This window comes from Pinus tabuliformis, chromosome 4_2 (assembly GCF_031772625.1).
Source record: "Pinus tabuliformis cultivar Carrire ecotype Pingquan chromosome 4_2, CPIR1, whole genome shotgun sequence".
Classification (NCBI taxonomy): Eukaryota; Viridiplantae; Streptophyta; class Pinopsida; order Pinales; family Pinaceae; genus Pinus; species Pinus tabuliformis.
Genome location: NC_142304.1, coordinates 87,568,341 through 87,579,415, shown reverse-complemented (window position 1 = coordinate 87,579,415; position 11,075 = coordinate 87,568,341). Strand labels below are relative to the sequence as shown.

Below are 11,075 nucleotides of genomic sequence, written 5' to 3'. Positions count from 1 at the left end.
ATGTTAAGCCACAACGTTTATGGGCATTTGTTGTTTCAATTGTGTATGCGCTCGTGGTCCAGAGGGGAGGAGGCTTACTACATCAATAGTGGGGGCTATCTGGAAGAAGGATTTTGAGGTGGAATGCTTCGACCTCCCTCCTCTGCATGGAGGTGGTCGTAGGTGAAAATTATTCATTGTCTAGTTGGTAAGGTTGTGGGAAATCTCCTAGGTTGCTTGTATGTAGGGTGCGTGGGGTGCGAATCTCCCCAATCCCTCCTCCTGTTTGGATATGTTCTTGTATTATGTAGCGAACCTCTTGATTTTCATTTATTTCCTTCCTTTACCTTCGGATCATGGTTGTTGCAGGTGGTCAAGTGATCGAGGTCCACCGTTGTTGTTGTCCGGGTGTACTCCTAGGTGGCCTTGGTGCGGGGCAGGGAGGGTCGGGGGGCATTCCCAAGAGAGGTTGTGGGATAGATTGGTTTTTTTTTATTTCCTTCTGTTTCCTTTGCATTGAGGCTGCCATAGGAAACCATGCGATTGAGGTCCATCATTTTTGTTGTCCGGGTGGACTCCTAGGTGGCCTCTGTGCGGGGAGGGGAGGGTTAGGGGGCATTTCTAAGGGAGGTTACGGGCTCGGTTTGTCTTGTATTATTTCCTTCCGTTGCCTTTGTGTTGAGGCTGGCACAGGTGATCATCCGATTGAGGTCCACTATTGCTACTGTCCGAGTGGACTCCTAGGTGGCATCGGTGTGGGGTGGGGAGGTTTTTATGGCCTCTCTATGATAGGATTTGTAGTCGGTCATCCTCTTTTTATTTCCTTCCTTTTCCTTCACATCGAGGCTACTGCAGGTGATCGAGAGATTGAGGTCCATCGTTGCTGCTGTCTGGGTGGATTCCTAGGTGGCCTCGGTGCAGGGCGGGGAGGGTTGGGGCTCATTTATAATATAGAGGTTGCATGGTTGGTCATTCTCCATTTATTTCCTTTGCATTGAGGCTACTGCAGGTGATCGGGAGATCGAGGTCCACTGTTGCTGTTGCCCAGGTGGACTCCTAGGTTGCCTCGGTGTAGGGCATGGAGGCTCTTGGAAGCATTTCTAAGGGAGTGGGTGAGTGATCGCTTGTTTTCTTGTTGGTTGGGGTGTGGTTGTAAACTCTGAAGTGGCCTTGGTGCATTGTGGCTCTGAAGGTCTACCCATTTGTTCACCATGTCCTTGGCATGTTGCGTGTGCTTCCTTCTTGGGATGTAAGAGGTGCAAGGCATAAAAGTGTTACATGATATTTTGTTATCTCTTTGACTTGATGGGTGTTCAAGTTGGTTCTTAGTAAGAGAGTGCCCTAGAATTCCCTTTGAAGTGGGAGGGTGCTACCTGGTTGATCTTGCCAGTAGTCATATGCTTGTCTCAAAGATTAAGCCATGCATGTCTAAGTATGAACTAATTCAAACTGTGAAACTGCGAATGGCTCATTAAATTAGTTATAGTTTTTTTGATGGTACCATACTACTTGGATAACTGTAGTAATTCTAGAGCCAATATGTGCACCAAGTCCTGACCCTTTGTAAGAGATGCATTTTTTAGATAAAAGGCTGACGTGGGCTTGCCCGCTTCTCCGGCGAATCATGATAACTCGACGAATCGCACAGCCCTTGTGCTGGCGATGCTTCATTCAAATTTTTTCCCTATCAACTTTCGATGGTAGGATAGAGGCCTACCATGGTGGTGATGGGTTACAGAGAATTAGGGTTCGATTCTGGAGAGGGAGCCTGAGAAATGGCTACCACATCCAAGGAAGGCAACAGGTGCTTAAATTATCCAATCCTGACATGGGGAGGTAGTGACAATAAATAATAATACTAGGCTCATTGAGTTCGGTAATTGGAATGAGTACAATCTAAATCCCTTAACAAGGATCCATTGGAGGACAAGTCTAGTGCCAGTAGCCGTGGTAATTCCAGCTCCAATAGCATATATTTAAGTTGTTACATTTAAAAAGCTCGTACTTGGATCTTGGGTCATAAAGGTCAGTCCACCTAGTTGGTGTGCACCTGCCCTTCCGTCCCTTTTGTCAGCGATGTGCTCCTGGCCTTAATTGGTTGGGTCACAACTCCGACGTTGTTACTTTGGAAAATTAGAGTGCTCAAAGTAAGCTTATGCTCTGAATACATTAGCATGGAATAACGCGACAAGATTCTGTTCCTATTGTGTTGGCCTTCGGGACTGGAGTAATGATTAATAGGGACTGTCGGGGGCATTCGTATTTCATTGTCAGAGGTGAAATTCTTCGATTTATGAAAGATGGACCACTACAAAAGCATTTTCCAAAGATGTTTTCATTAATCAAGAATGAATGTTGGGGTCTTGAAGACGATCAGATACCGTCCTAGTCTCAACCATAAACGATGCCGACCAAGGATTGGCGGATGTTGCTCTAAGGACCCTTCCAGCAGCTTCTGAGAAATCAGAGTGTTTGGGTTCCATGGGGAGTATGGTCGCAAGGCTGAAACTTAAAGGAATTGACGGAAGGGCACCACCAAGAGTGGAGCCTGTTGCTCAATTTGACTCAACACGGGGAAACTTACTAGGTCCAGACATAGTAAGGATTGACAAATTGAGAGCTCTTTCTTGATTCTATGGGTGGTTGTGCATGGTTGTTCTTAGTTGGTGGAGTGATTTGTCTGGTTAATTCCGATAACGAACGAGACCTCAACTTGCTAACTAGCTATGCAAAGGTTCCCCTCCATGGCCAACTTCTTAGAGGGACTATGGCCATTTAGGCCATGGAAGTTTGAGGTAATAACAGGTCCGTGATGCCCTTAGATGTTCTGGGCCAAACACGCACTACACTGATGCAACCAATGAGGTTTTCTTCCTGGTTCAAGAGGATCATGAAATCTTCTTAAATTGTGTCATGATGGGGACAGACCATTGCAATTATTGGTCTTCAACGAGGAATTCCTAGTATGTGTGTGTCATCAACTCATGTTGACTATGTCCCTGCCCCTTGTACACACCCCCCCTCGCTCCTACCGATTGAATGATCCGGTGAAGTGTTCAGATTGCGTCGACGATGGTGGTTCACAGTCGTCAATGTCGTAGAAAGTTCATTGAACCTTATCATTTAGAGGAAGGAGAAGTCGTAACAAGGTTATCGTAGGTGAACCTGCGGTAGGATCATTGATAGCAGAGGTTTTCTTTTTTGGTTCAAGTTGGTTGGGTTTCGATTGTAATATGGGACTGTGTGGTGTGTCTCTAGGGGAGTGAGTTTGGTGTTTGGTGGGAACATTGTTGGTTGCTTGTCTTGAGGTAACGCTTGTTTTTTCGTGTGTGTGCTTGCAAGCCATGGTTATGCTTGTCCCACCCGTCCTTTGTTTTTCTTTCCCCAAATGTGTTTCTGTAGGGGGTTTGGAAGCTTGTTTCTTGGGATCCCTTCCGAAGGTTTGTTCAGCCGAGCATGGTTGCTGCAGTTGAGGTGCTTGGGAAATATGATGGATAAATTTAGACTCATTCATAGCACCGGTGCTCGGTATTTTGTTCGTTGGAAGGCATGGGCCAAGGGTGCAGGCTTCCATAGTTGGTTCTCTTGAAAAGGCAGCGGTGGTTGATGTGTTGCTTGGGTGAGCTTTTGTGCTAGTGGTTGGGTCGAGGGAGTGGTTACACGCATGCCTAGTAGCTCAAACCTTCCATGAGAGGAATTTGTAGCGGTGGGGTCAGTATGGGATGGATGAAGAGTGGTTCAACCCATTGGGTTGGCCACCCTATTCCTCATAACCATTCCTCAATATGCCCTTGCAAAAGGGTTAGGTGTCCAGGTTATGAAAAACCCATCCCATGGTCTAAGCTCCATCGAGATCGGAATTTTCCCTGCCAATGGGCATGAGGGTGGCCATGTTCCTCCCTTTTGATTTTGGGTTTTTTGTGGGACTTGGTCATTTCTTTATTTCACGGTGTGTGCTTTTCGGATGTCCCTCTCTTTAGTAGCCTTGCACCATCAATGTATTTTTGGCCCATGGCTTTCTCCGGCATTGAGCATTAGCCCGTGACAACTCCTCTTCGGAGTTTGATTCTTGACCCTCGTTGACTTTCTTGCTGGAAAGGTTGTTGGGTGTTTTGTACACGGAGGGGTGCAATAGCGGGGTGGGTTTCCTATTAGTAGTCTATTTGTCATTTGATGCCTTGTGCTAGGTTGCGGGGTTGTTTATCTCTCAGTAACATGCTCCAGAGACTGGTCTCATCATGACCCTTGTCTTTTCTAGTGGTCAAGTTTAGGTTGTGATTTATTTGCCTGGTTGTTTGATTGCTTTTCGTTATGTTGTAAGCTAGAAAGGGTGTTGTTATGTAATGTATGTGGGAGGGTGTGAAGAGGTGGGATGATTTTTGATTGGGTGCCTTGTTTGATTTATTTTTGGTTAGTAAACATCAACTCAGCGTGTTGTTGAGCTTCTCTCTTTTCTTGGGATCTTTGTTTCTTTCATGTCGTTTTCTTCCCTTCTTCCTTTTTCCCCTGGCTTTATGGAGAAGAGGTGGGATTTTTGTGGATTGGTGTTCGGGAAGGACAAAAAGTAGTGTGAGTTCCCGTGGTGGCCACCCTGGTCCTTATCGATCATTGTCCCCTGTAGTTCCCCCCTTTTTGTGAAGGCACTGGATTTGGGAAGCGTGTTCTCTATTTGAGCCTCCCCTTGTGAGCCGGTAGCCACATTTTATATCTCTTGCTTTCATGTTGTTCTCTTCCCTTCTTACTTTTGGACCCTATCTTTATGGAGAAAAGGTGGGATTGTTGTGGATTGGTGTTCAGGAAGGACGAAAAGCAGTGCGATTTCTGGGGGTGGCTACCCTAGTCCTTCTCAATCATCGTCCCCTGTAGCTCCCCCCATTTTGCGAAGGCACGGGGTTGGGGAAGCTTGTTCTCTGTTTGAGCCTCCCCTTGTGACTTGGTAGACATGCTTGATATCTCTCTTTCTTTCATGTTGTTTTATTCCCTTCTTCCTTTTGCCCCCTAGCTTTATAGAGAAAAGGTGGGATTGTTGTGGATTAGTGTTCGGGAAGGTTGAAACGCAGTGCGAGCTCCCAGGGTGGCCACCCTAGTCCTTCTCGATCATCATCCCCTGCAGTTCCCCCCTTTTTTCTAAGGCACGGGGTTGGGAAAGCTTGTTCTCTATTTTAAACTTCCCCTTGTGAGTCGGTAGCTATGGTTGATATCCCTTTCTTTCATGTTTTTTCTTCCCTTCTTCCTTCTGGCCCCTAGCTTTATGGAGAAAAGGTGGGATTTTTGTAGATTGGTGTTCAGGAAGGACGAAAAACAGTGTGAGCTCCCAAGGTTTCCATCGTAGTCCTTCTTGATCGTCGTCCCGTTCAATTCCCTCCTTTTTGAGAAGGTACGGGGCTTGGGAGGCTTGTGCTTTGTTTGAGCCTCCCCTTGTGAGCTAGTAGCCATGTTTGATCTCTATTTCTTTCACCTTGTTCTCTTCCCTTCTTTCTTTAGGTCCCTAGGTTTTCAAAGAAAAGGGGGAATTGTTGTAGACTGGTGTTTGAGAAGGATTAAAAGCAATGCGAGCTCCCAGGGTGGCCACCCTAGTCCTTCTCGATTGTTGTTCCATGCATTTCCCCCCTTTTTTCGAGGGCATGGGGCTTGGGGAGATTGTTCTCTGTTTGAGCCTCCTCCTGTGAGGGGGGTAGACACCTTTGTTTCTCTTTCTTTCATGTGTTTTTCTTCCTTTCCTCCTTTTTGCCATTAGCCTTAAATTTGTTGTGGCGGATGCCCCTATTCAATGTTTGTGGCAGATTTTTCGGTAATATGTGGAAACGACTCTCAGAAATGGATATCTTAGCTCTTGTTACGATGAATAACGTAGCAAAATGTGATACTTAGGGTGAATTGCAAAATCCTGTGAATCATCGAGTTTTTGAATGCAATTTGCACCCAAGGCCTCAGTCGAGGGAAGTCTATCTGGGCATCACATCCCATTCAAATGTGCTCCCTACAATATGTTAACGATTAGCAGAGCTGGTCATCTGTGCCCAATGCGGTGTGGTTGGCTAAAATACCTCAAGCAATGTTTTGTGACGTGCATCAACGAGCGGTGATCTTGTCACCTTGGATGGGTAGTCAGTTTTAGCTGATGCAGGCTTTGTGTGGCATCACTTGAACTTGCTTTGCTCTCTCTTGTCCTCCCAATGGGTAGGGCGGATTTAGCTCCAACTTTGTGACCTCAGCTTAGGTGAGAACACCCACTGAGTTTAAGCATATAATTAAGCGGAGGAAAAGAAACTTACAAGGATTCCCCTAGTTGCAGTGAGCGAACCGGGAAGAGCTCAGCATGAAAATCAGGAGGCAGCGTCACTTGAATTGTAGTCTATAGAAGCATCCTCAATGGCAGACCTGGGCCAAGTCCCTTGGAAGGGGGCACCTGAGAGGGTGAGAGCCCCATTAGGCTAGGACCTTGCTGCATCACGATTTGTTGTCGACTAGTCAAGTTGTTTGGGAATGTAGCCCTAATTGGGTGGTAAATTCCGTTCAAGGCTAAATACAGGCGAGAGTGTGATATAAAACAAGTACCGCGAGGGAAAGATGAAAAAGGACTTTGAAAACAGAGTTAAAGAGTGCTTTAAATTGCCAAGAGGGAAGTGGATGGAGGCTGTCGATGCATCTTGGTCAGATGTGGAACGGCTCAGGCTGGTCCGCCACTCGAGTTGAGGTGCAAACCAACACGGGCTGCTGCATCGTCACAAGCGCGGGTGGATTACTGCTTATCGGTTTGTCATTGCGATGGTCAAGGAACGAAGCGTGCACCCTTGTGGAGGGTTGTGTGCACCTACGCACTCGTGGTGTTGGTTGGTGGTCTTTCCATTCGACCCGTCTTGAAAAATGGACCAAGGAATCTAACATGTCTGCAAGTCGGCAGGTTCAAAAACCTGTGAGGCGCAAGGAAGCTGATGGGCGAGATCCCCTCTTTGGGGGGGTGCATCATCGATCGACCTTGAGCTTATGCAAAGGGTTCAAGTGTGAGAACACCTATTGGGACCCAAAAGATGGTGAACTATGCTTGAGCAGGGCGAACCTAGAGGAAACTCTGGTGGAGGCTCGTAGTGATACTGACATGCAAATCGTTTGTCTGACTTGGGTATAGGGGTGAAAGACTAATCAAACCATCTAGTAGTTAGTTTCCTCCGAAGTTTTCCTCAGGATAGCTGGAGCTCACGTGAGAGTTTATCGAGTAAAGAAAATGATTAGAGACATCAGGGGCATAATTCCCTTGACCTATTCTCAAACTTTAAATAGGTAAGAGGGTGTCGCTTCTCCATTGAGCTGTGCCATGGAACTGAGAGCTCCAAGTGGTCCATTTTTGGTAAGCAGAACTGGCGATGCGGGATGAACTGAAAGTCGAGTTATGGTGCCAAATTGCATGCTAACCTAGATCCCACAAAGGGTGTTGGTTGGTTAAGACAGTAGGACGGTGGTCATGGAAGTCGAAATTTGCTAAGGAGTGTGTAACAACTTACATTTCAAATCAACTAGCCTAGAAAATGGATGGTGCTGAAGTGTGAAACCTATACTCGACTATCGAAGTAATTACTTGGCTCCGATGAGTAGGAGGACACATGGGTTGTTGAGAAACCTCAGGTGTGAGCTTGGGTGGATCGACCCTCGGTGCAGATCTTGGTGGGAGTAGCAAATTTTCAAATGAGAACTTTGAAGACTGAAGTGGGGAAGGTTCCATGTGAACAAAACTTGGACATGGGCTAGTCGATCCTAAGAGATGAGGAATCCTTTTATCAAGGGTGCAATCTGCATGAGCATCAAAAGGGAATCAGGTTAATATTCCCAATCTAGGACATGGCGGTGGGCGGCAACATTAGGATATCCGGAGACATCGTCGGGGGCCCAACAGCTGGAAGAGATCTGCACGTCTTGCAGTGTCCAGTGCGCCCTCAGTGGCCCTTGAAAATCTAGAGGACCAAGTACCTTTCATGCGTGATCGTACTCATAGCCGCATCAAGTCTCCAAGATGAACAGCCTCTGGTCAATAGAACAATGTAGGCAAGGGAAGTCGGAAAAACGGATCTGTAACTTCAGGAAAAGGATTGGCTCTGAGGGCTAGGCCTAGGGGTCTGTACCCTCAACTCGTGGGCTATCAACAGTCTACCTGAGCTGCTCTCGTGGTGACGGTAGGCAGTCGCGTGCCGATTGGGCTACAGGCGTAGAATGCCCCCTGTCGGGGGCTTTTCCCTAGGAGGAAAATAGTCGAATCAGAACTGGTACGTACAAGGGGAATCCAACTATTTAATTAAAACAAAGCATTGTGATGGTCCCTGCAGATGTTGATGCAATGTGATTTCTGCCCAATGCTCTGAATGTCAAAGTGAAGAAATTCAACCAAGCATGGGTAAATGACGGGAGTAAATATGACTCTCTTAAGGTAGCCAAATGCCTCATCATATAATTAGTGACATGCATGAATGGATTAATGAGATTCCCACTATACCTATTTACTATCTAGTGAAACCACAACCAAGGGAATAGGCTTGGTAGAATCAGCGGGGAAAGAAGACCCTATTGAGCTTGACTCTACTCCGACTTTGTGAAATGACTTGAGAGTTGTAGAATAAGTGGGAGCAGTTTTCAGCGCAAGTGAAATACCACTTCTTTTAATGTTATTTTATTTATTCTGTGGGGCGGAGGCGGGCACTACCCCTGTTTTTGGCCTTAAGGCATGTTTCGGCAAGTCGATCTAGGTGGAATACATTGTCAGGTGGGGAGTTTGGCTAGGGCAGCACAACTATTAAAAGATAACACAGGTTTCCTAAGATGAGCTCAACGAGAATAGAAATCTCGTGTGGGACAAAAGGGTAAAAGATCATTTTATTTTGATTTTCAGTACAAATACACTCCATGAAAGCATGGCCTCTCGATCCTTTAGATTTTCAAAATTTCAACTAGAGGTGTCAGAAAAGTTATCACAGGGATAATTGGCTTGTGGTGGCGAAGCATTCATAGCGACATTGCTTTTTGATCCTTCGATGTTGCTCTTCCTATCATTGTGAAGTAGAAGTCACCAAGTGTTTGATTGTTCACCCACCAATAGGGAACATGAGCTAGGTTTATACCATTGTGAGACATGTTATTTTACTCTACTGATGAACTGCATCGCAATAGTAATTCAACTTAGTATGAGAGGAACTATTGATTCACATAATTGGTCATCGCACTTGGTTGAAAAACCAATGGCGCGAAGCTACCGTGTGTCAGATTATGACTAAATTCCTCTAAGTCTGCATCTGCGCTAGAAGCGGTGCATGTGAATCTTTGACTGTATCTCAACCCAAAGTAGGGGTGGTGGGCCCCAGTATTACAACAATAATGCGGCAACTCCTGGAACTCCCTTATTTAATTTTATCAACCCGATAGTTCGTAAAAAACTTGGAAGCGACGGTGCCGTATGCACAAGTACTAGGTCTTGCTGCAGCTGTCACTTGATCAGCTGGCACAAGTCCGCTAGGAGCTTAATCCAACTTCTATGAGCTCTTAGAAGAAGCTCTTTAACTAATGGATGAAAGCTAACTCAAAGGAGGCTAATCTATTTGTAGAAAGAAACTGAAAGCGGAAAGGAAATGCAAACCCTAGTTTTACCGACTAACCCTACTGGTGCAAGAAAAGTAATGAAAGATACATAAAGGAATCACATTGACTCTTAGAAAGGTAAAATGCATGTGACTAAGCTGCTTCTGAAGTGAAATCTGAAAAGAAACATCTTTTTGTATTTTTGAGTAAGTTAGCAAAATTATTGTGCATGTGCTTTAACTGTTTTTGACTGTGCAGAGGTGGATTGGCGAAAGGAAATGCTTGCAGGAGGTTGGGAAGGTTAGAAGAGGGCCTAAGGGGTCCCTAGCACCCTTCCAGAGAGTTTCACAGAGTTTGGCTATCAAGAAACCACTTTCGTGAGCTTCTAGAGGAAGTCTGCGGGGGTTCTACAGGATGTTCCGAAAAGAGGATTTTGGAGGGTTGATGGAGGAATAAAGGTGAAGAAGTGGGTATGGAGGTGAGATAAGGGTGTGAGGAGGTCCATGACTTGGTGAATGAGGCTAAGGAGCGATTGGATTCGTTCGAGGATGGAGAGAGCAATGATGCACAAGAATGTAGAAATTAGGGCAAAGCAAGAGAATGTGGCAAATGTAAGGCAAGAATCTGAGTTATTGGACAAAGTAGGTTTCATTGACGGAGGAAGGGTAGGCAAGGATGGATTATAGGTGATTTGCACACAATCTCTCAAAACTAATCAAATAAAGACTAAAAAAATAAGAGATCTAGTTATTTTGACCTACTTTGACCTACAAACCAAAAATATGATGAACAAAAGTTTATTGGTAGAAAATCATGCAAGATAACTATGGAAACTGAGCAAGAAAAGATTATAACATGCTAGTACAACTGGTATCAACTTCTACAAATGAGAATCTAACACAAATAATTACATGATGAAGCAAAGACAATGTTTTTGGTGGCAGCAAGGACACCTTGGCCCCAACTCATGGTCCCACTGAGGGAGAGGTGAGATCAGAGGTGCTTGATAGCCTTTTTCTAAAGATCTTCTCTATTATTAACCTATCAAATCAATCTGAACATGAAAAGCCTTTAACCATCAAAAGAAACCTAAGTAACAAAACAAGATTTTAATCTAAATAGCAGATTTTATTCTAAGAATGCAGCAAAGACACATAAAAGTAAACAAAGGAGGTACTGGGAACTTGTCTTGGGCCCAACCCCAAGAGATACAGCCTCCTAAAAGAGATTAGAGCTGGTGCAAAGTTGGATTCATCTTTATTGAGCAAGAAATAATAGTTACATCAAAAACTGTCCGCAAGGGAAAGCTTGAAAGTGTGCTGAAATGCAGAGCTAATCTACTGCCTAAAAAATGACTAAAAGAATGACTAAAATCGAACTACAAATTAGCTAAATTCTGCCTACAAAGTGACTAACCGAAATGAGGCCCTAAGCCTTCTTATTTATCCAAATTTAGGACCCCAACAACCCTCCTAAACTTTAGGAACTCAGCTGCGAAAACTTGTAGTTAACAGCACCTTTACTAGCCCTTGCTC

General features: G+C 45.1%; 2 non-coding genes and 1 pseudogene across 2 annotated transcripts; all 3 read left to right on the top strand.

Moving 5' to 3' along the window:
- Positions 1–1,349: 1,349 nt before the first annotated feature.
- LOC149168360 (18S ribosomal RNA) lies at positions 1,350–3,161 on the top strand (annotated as a pseudogene).
- A 2,624-nt stretch (positions 3,162–5,785) lies between these two features.
- On the top strand, positions 5,786–5,938 carry LOC149168359 (5.8S ribosomal RNA). The gene has a single exon (XR_016260026.1). It is a non-coding gene; the product is annotated as a 5.8S ribosomal RNA (ribosomal RNA).
- A 247-nt stretch (positions 5,939–6,185) lies between these two features.
- On the top strand, positions 6,186–9,494 carry LOC149168358 (25S ribosomal RNA). The gene has a single exon (XR_016260001.1). It is a non-coding gene; the product is annotated as a 25S ribosomal RNA (ribosomal RNA).
- Positions 9,495–11,075: the final 1,581 nt, after the last annotated feature.